The 6952-nt window shown below is 39.2% G+C and overlaps 1 long non-coding RNA gene across 1 annotated transcript; it reads left to right on the forward strand.

The window, feature by feature from the left end:
* Nucleotides 1–257: 257 nt before the first annotated feature.
* On the forward strand, nucleotides 258–2074 carry LOC142109457 (uncharacterized). Its single transcript, XR_012680383.1, has 3 exons — nucleotides 258–280; nucleotides 1881–1933; nucleotides 2022–2074. It is a non-coding gene; the product is annotated as an uncharacterized LOC142109457 (long non-coding RNA).
* Nucleotides 2075–6952: the final 4878 nt, after the last annotated feature.

Consider the following 6952-nt stretch of genomic DNA (forward strand, 5'->3'; position numbering starts at 1 on the left):
CCAGGTAGAGGCAAAAACAAGATTTTTAGAAGGGGGTTTCTAAATATTTGCACGGAGAAGACTATTTAACAAGTATCGTAGTGATACTTGTAACGCTGTAATACCTGTATAACTCATGTTTTTTTTAGATGAGATAAGTAAGTAAGTAAAACAGACTAGTGGGCAGAGACCCCCCCAAAAAAAACAAAAAACTTGTTATCCATGTCCCAGAAGATCAGGGCTTTTTGTTTTAACACTTTCTACAATCTGCATTTCCAGCCAGATCTTCAAGTCTGCAAAAGTAAGTGCACATTGCTTTGATATTTTTTTTTGGGGGGGGGGGGGGGGGGGGGTTAAAGTACCTTTATTAAGCCCTTGTTAAATGCATGACACGCTTTGCAGGTCTCAAGCACAATGCTGTGTGGAAGGAAAACACTCAAACACGTTTGGGCTTATGTCTATTTGCTACTTGCATCTAAAGCAAATATAATCAGAGACTCAAAGGAAGTGGTCTGTTGGTAAATAAAGACTGTCTGTTTATTAATCTCAAGTGTTTCTTTAACAGCCTTTTTTGGTGAAAACAAAAAGTTTGCACATGATACTTTCCAGGTGTTTGTGACAATTTACTAAAAATGTCAGTGTTATCCCTTTAGTTATTATTACTATAGTTTCTTTATATAGAACCCCAATATTTTACAGCGATTAACTGATAATATTTAATCATTCACATCAGTACCTGCCCCTGACTACAGTCTAAATTCTCTACCATATACATTCACTAGGAACAATTTTGTCAATTAACCTACATAATGGGGGTTTTGGACTGTGTCGGAATTAAGCCCATGGCCCCACCGCTGTCAGGCAGCAGTTCTACCCACTGTGTCACTGTGCAAATAACATCAAAGTATTCATCAGTTGCTAACAGCATGACATATTTATAGTTGCTTAAAAGTGCAACTAGCATACATTTTCATTATTCTAGTGATAATGAAGGTTAAAACAAGAACAAATATTTATATAAAAAGAGCTATTCCCTAGGTAAAAGCATATTTTAACATTCACATTTTAGCTCTGTTCCTATTAGAGATTGAAACCCTAACAAACAAAAAGCTAGAGATTTCTCTTCAATGATCAAAGTTATTGCTGACTTCTGTAAAGATTTGAATTACATTCAGAGTATCAATAGCAAATGTATTTCTAATTCAATAAAGATAGAGCAATATTCACACCACACACATGAGTGACAAGTAAGACACATACAGGTGTGATACAGGAGCCACAATTGCTCCAGTAAGAAAACATTGTGGCTGTCATTGAAAACGTGCTTTTCCTTCAGATCATGCGTTAATGTATTGTCTCTGCTAATATTTTCATAAGATTAAATGAGGGTGAAAACTCACACTTCAAACGAGATAACTTTTCCTTACATATGACCTCCTTTGACTTGGCAGACTGCCAAGAGATAACAAGTACAGCAAATACTCTATAGATTTCTACCTAAAGATACGAATACATAGTGGTAAACCGGTTCGGGAATTCTTTAGTCTTTATGTCCATATCTCTACTTTTGGGAAAATCAATGACATCAACTAAATTAACAACAATTAAAGAGGTTAGTGATCTTAATATATCAAAGATTCATTTGCAAATTTAAAGTGAGCCATCAGTTTCAAAATTGTATGTAATGTAATGTATGTAATGTCAATTACATGTTCATGATAAGGTTGTTTGCTTTTCGCGAAATCGCTGTTCCATAAATAAAATAAAAAGTATACTTTTAATTGGGTGAATGCTTAGGCTTGTCCAATTCACTTTCATTATGCTCTGAGTGCTCTTATTGAGCAGTTACATTGTTTAATATTTTTTTTATTTTATTTCCATATATATATATTATGTTGTAGAAGAAGATTCCATATTGAACCTTTGGAAGGAGATTTTTATTTTTAATAAAGAGGTAAAAGAGGGGTTTTGGGGGGGGGGGGGGGGTGCCTTTATTTGGATGAAAGCTTATTCAAGTTTTTGTGTGTATTTTTATTTTGCAGCTATTGTGGATCTGCAAGAACATGGCAGCAAGCATTTACAGTCAATGGCTCCCGGAGACATGCCGTGCCACAATAGCTGGGACAACTAGGATAGTATAGCTGCGGGGTTTACCTGTTATAGTGGTACTAGTCCAACCTGCCCTAGAATTCCCCTTAGGATTTTGGGGGAGCCACGTATGTTTTTTACAAAAAATATATGTTTATTAAAGCACATAAAAATTAACGCACATATTTATAATTCAAAAAGAAAAAAAACATTTTACACAATATATTTGACAATTACTGTTCAACGATCAAATACCTGTAAGATATTCTTCTTATAAATTTTAATCATAGGTTATGTTTTCAAAACAAAAACAGAAAGATATGGAAATGATTATTAGTTTAAATGTACCTTTCCGATAATAGGAATATTATATTATCCTATCTCGTGCAGCATGTAGAAGGCACAATATAGAATAAGATCATCTACAGTCATGGCCAAAAGTTTTGAGAATGACACAAGTATTGGTTTTCACAAAGTTTGCTGCTTCAGTGTTTTTAGACCTTTTTGTCAGATGTTGCTATGGTATATTGATGTAAAATTACAAGCATTTCATACGTGTCAAAGGCTTTTATTGACAAATACATTAAGTTTATGCAAAGAGTCAATAATTGTAGTGTTGACCCTTCTTTTTGAAGACCTCTGCAATGAGCCCTGGCATGCCACTTAGTTATCACTTTTGCCTTATGGCAAGGTGCTCCATCATGCTGGAAAAGGCATTGTTCGTCACCAAAATGATGTTGGATGGTTGGGAGAAGTTGCTCTTGGATGCTTTGGTACCATTCTTTATTTATGGCTGTGTTCTTAGCAAAACTGTGAGTGAGCCCATTCCCTTCCCTTGGCTGAAAAGCAACCCCACACATGAATGGTTTCAGGATGCTTTACTGTTGGCACGACACAGGACTGATGGGAGCGCTCACATTTCCTTCTCCGGAATTTTTCCAGATGCCCCATACAAACTGAAAGGGGATTCATCAGAGAAAATGACTTTACCCCAGTCTTTACCAGCAGTCCAATCCCTGTACATTTTTCAGAATATCAGTCTGTCCCTGATCTGTTTCCTGGAGAGAAGTGGCTTCTTTGCTGGCCTTCTTGACACCAGGCCATCCTCCAAAAGTCTTCGCCTCACTGTGTGTGCAGATGCACTCACACCGGCCTGCTGCCATTCCTGAGCAAGCACTGCACTGGTGGTGCCCCGATCCCGCAGCTGAATCAACTTTAGGAGACGGTTCTGATTGCTTGCTGGACGTTCTTGGGTGCCATGAAGCCTTCTTCACAACTATTGAACCTCTCTCCTTGAAGTTCTTGATGATCTGATAATTGGTTGATTTAGGTGCAATTTTACTAGCAGCAATATCCTTGCCTGTAAAGGCCATTTTGTGCAAAGCAATGATGACTGCACGTGTTTCCCTGCAGGTAACCATGGTTAACAGAGGAAGAACAATGATTTAAAGCACCACCCTCCTTTTAAAGCTTCCAGTCTGTAATTCTAACTCAATCAGCATGACAGCGTGATCTCCATCAACACTCTCACCGGTGTTAATGAGAGAATCACTGCTCTTATGTTAGCTGGTCCGTTTGTGGCAGGGCTGAAATGCAGTGGAAATGTTGTTTTTGGTATGAAGTTCATTGTCATGGCAAATAGGGAAATTATTTGCAATTCATCTGATCACGCTTCATGGCATTCTGGAGTATATGCAAATTGTCATTATAAAAACTGAGGCAGCAGACTGTGTGAAAAATAATATTTGTGTCATTCTAAAAATTTCTGGCCATGACTGTACTACAATCAGAGGTTAATTGGTGGATCATTAGCACATAGACGGGTTTCATACGATATGGTGTTCTGAAAGCAACCCCACATATGTTCTCCAATTGGGATTGAGAGGGTGCCAATGAAGCCCTCCCATGTATTAAAGCATTATTTTATTTTTTACAGTACTTGCATCATATGTCAGGTGTGTCATCATCATCATCATCTACACGTAAATTTGCACCACAAGGATTTTGGACACACATAAAATACACCTCTTAAGAGCTAAATATACTTCAACTCTAAACAGGACACAAATATAAGGTGTGTGTTTAACTTGCTTGTGCGAAATGCAGATTAAGCTAAACTGCTGATAGTTTTGTTTAGGAAAGTGTCATTCACAAAACAGAGGTGCAGTGTAAGTGCAACAAGGGTTATTTTAATGGATTTGATTGACAAAATGTGGAATGAGTACATTAACTCCTCCCTCTCCTTCACCCACACATCATATCTCTTGCCCAATGCTGTCTCTTCCATGTCCACAACATTGCCTGTACCAGACCCTTCCTCTCCCATGATGCCACTAAAACTGTCATCCACTATCTGATTATTTCTCGCCATGATTACTGCAACCTTTTCTTGACTGCTCTTCCCCGCATCTGTCTTGCTTCTCTTCGACCTATAATCAATGCTGCGGCAAGAACTGATCTTCTTTTCACTGTCAAGCTTTACATTGTTTCCCTTTCCCATACAAAATCCCCTTCAAACACTTCACCCTCACCTACAAAGCCCTCTCCAACACCTCTGCTCCTTACATCTCCAACCTCATATCCATACATATTCCTTCTCACCCCCTTTGATCAGCCAATAACCACTGCCTTATCTCCCATCTAGTAAACTCGTCTCACTCCCGCATCCAAGATTTCTCCCATGCTGCCCCATGGAATGATCTCCATTGTTCTATCAGACTATCCCCTAGCCTACAAATCTTTAAACCCTCCCTTAGAACCCACGTCATTAAAGCCTATTATCCCCCTTAACCACACCCCTACCCTCTTTATCTCCCCTCTCTGTGTGCCTTTTCACAAACACAAAGTATCCTTCATTCATCCTCCCCTCTTCATGTCACCCACTCTTGTTTCTATGCCTCTCATCTGATTTCTAGTTCCCCTTACTCACACACTATGTGTCACTCTGTTAATCTACCTCCTCCCATTTAGATTGTAAGCTCTTGAGAGCAGGACCCTCTTCCCTCCTGTCCTTCCCTTCTCGTTAAATTTGTCCGCTGCCAGCTATATTTTGCACTATGCCTTCTGTCACCACATCTCCCATGTCTTTGCACCTCATTCACTGGCTCTGATCCTGTTAGTTGCGCCCATGCTTCTGGCCACAGGTTCAGCTTGCTCTGATTCATTCCCCCTCCTTCCCTCCTTCTGTTTTTTAGTTATAGTAGTTTTGGGACATCTCTTGTTCCTGTAATGCTATGTACTCTCTTTTTGCATGCTCTCTGTATGGCTTTGTGGACCATTTGAAATGCCCTATAAATAAAGAATAATAATAATAATTAATCGCAATATGATGGGTGGGCAAGAGCATTCCTTACAACTTCTCGATAGGCGCCAAACTGTCTGCAAAAACAAGATTTAATTTTCTAAGAGATTATTTAAATGATCAGAAAGGGTGGAGATTGCATATGTTTGCATGTATAAAAGTCCTGATTTTAAGGGGCATTGTATGGCTTTTTAGCTGGCCAAAATGACCTGCAACTAGCAGGGATTGTGGATGCCTTGCTCTTTGTAAATGATCTTCGGTGAGTATGAACCTATGGTTATTCCTTTAGTAAATACAGCTCCTACACTGAACACTTTGGCAAAGTACAAGCACAGTACTCAGGTGTGTTTTTCATGTTAGGTAGTTTATATGGCTAAGAACAGTTGTTTTTGAACAGTTAAATATCACTTAAAAAATATTTGCTGTTTTTCCCAAGGCAGAAATATCTCATATATTATGTAAGTTTTGTTAGTGACGAGGTTAAAAGTGCATGCATCCTCCACAAGAACCTAGTTTACAGGTCAGCTAAACTTCACAGGAGATGAAAGCAAATACATAGAGCAGAAAATAGCAGCATGTGGGAGCATTCTCATTGTTAGCCAACTGCATCAAAGGGATTTTTAAAGACCCCTCCCCTCTAGAAAATATGCCTGGAAAAAAAGGTGTCAAATAAACATGAATATCTGCCGGTGTTTGTGATAACTGTACATCTAGTAGAACATTTTTCATAGTAATGTTGTTGAGTTCTTGCTTATTGTTTATTTGGATTTGGGATGCCTTGTTTAGTTTTCAGGTCTCAGTTCTTATATCAGTAAACTGCCAGGTTAGATACTAAAAAAGTACTGATTGAAGTATATACCTGCTTGTATTGCTAATATTTTTTTTCTGACTTTATACCATATCCACCATATGATGGCAGGAAGGCAGAAGTTGCAAAGGCAGTCACACCGTGTACCAAGGTGCTATACACAATGCAACAGGTTTTCTTCTGTGCTTGTATTGGTTCCCCTGGCAATGATCCAGGGGAGGGGTGGGGGGGGGGGGGGCGATTGGGCTGCTCTGCCTGTTTTACACACAATCACAACAACCGGGCAGCATACTCTGCCTGCCGACATGGACCTGCAGCACAGTGTGCGGCCACTGGCAGTCCAATGTAAAAAAGAGGGTGGGGTCTAAATGCATAACAAATAACATTTAACTTTTTTCTTCTATGACCTTAGACAGAGATCCAGCTTCCTGACACTGTGTTCAACATTGTCTTCCAAAATGGCCAGATAATCTCCAGATTTCAAGATGTCATGCACATGTTCAAGGCACCCTGTGTCAGATGCAGCACAGCAACCCCAAAACATCACTGAATCTGCTTCATGTTTGACTGTAGGGAAGGTTCTCTTGTCTTTGAAAGCTTCATTTTGCTTTCTGTAAACATAGGGATGATGTGCTTTACCAAAAGCTCTAATTTGGTCTCTTCTGTCCAATGGAAACTCTCCAAGAAGGAATTTGGTTTATTCAGGTATATATTGGCAAACTCTAGTGTCTATTTCTAGTGTCTCCCTGTCAGCAATGGGGTTCTCCTGGATCTCC

The sequence above is a fragment of the Mixophyes fleayi genome, chromosome 1 (assembly GCF_038048845.1).
Source record: "Mixophyes fleayi isolate aMixFle1 chromosome 1, aMixFle1.hap1, whole genome shotgun sequence".
NCBI classification, from domain to species: domain Eukaryota; kingdom Metazoa; phylum Chordata; class Amphibia; order Anura; family Limnodynastidae; genus Mixophyes; species Mixophyes fleayi.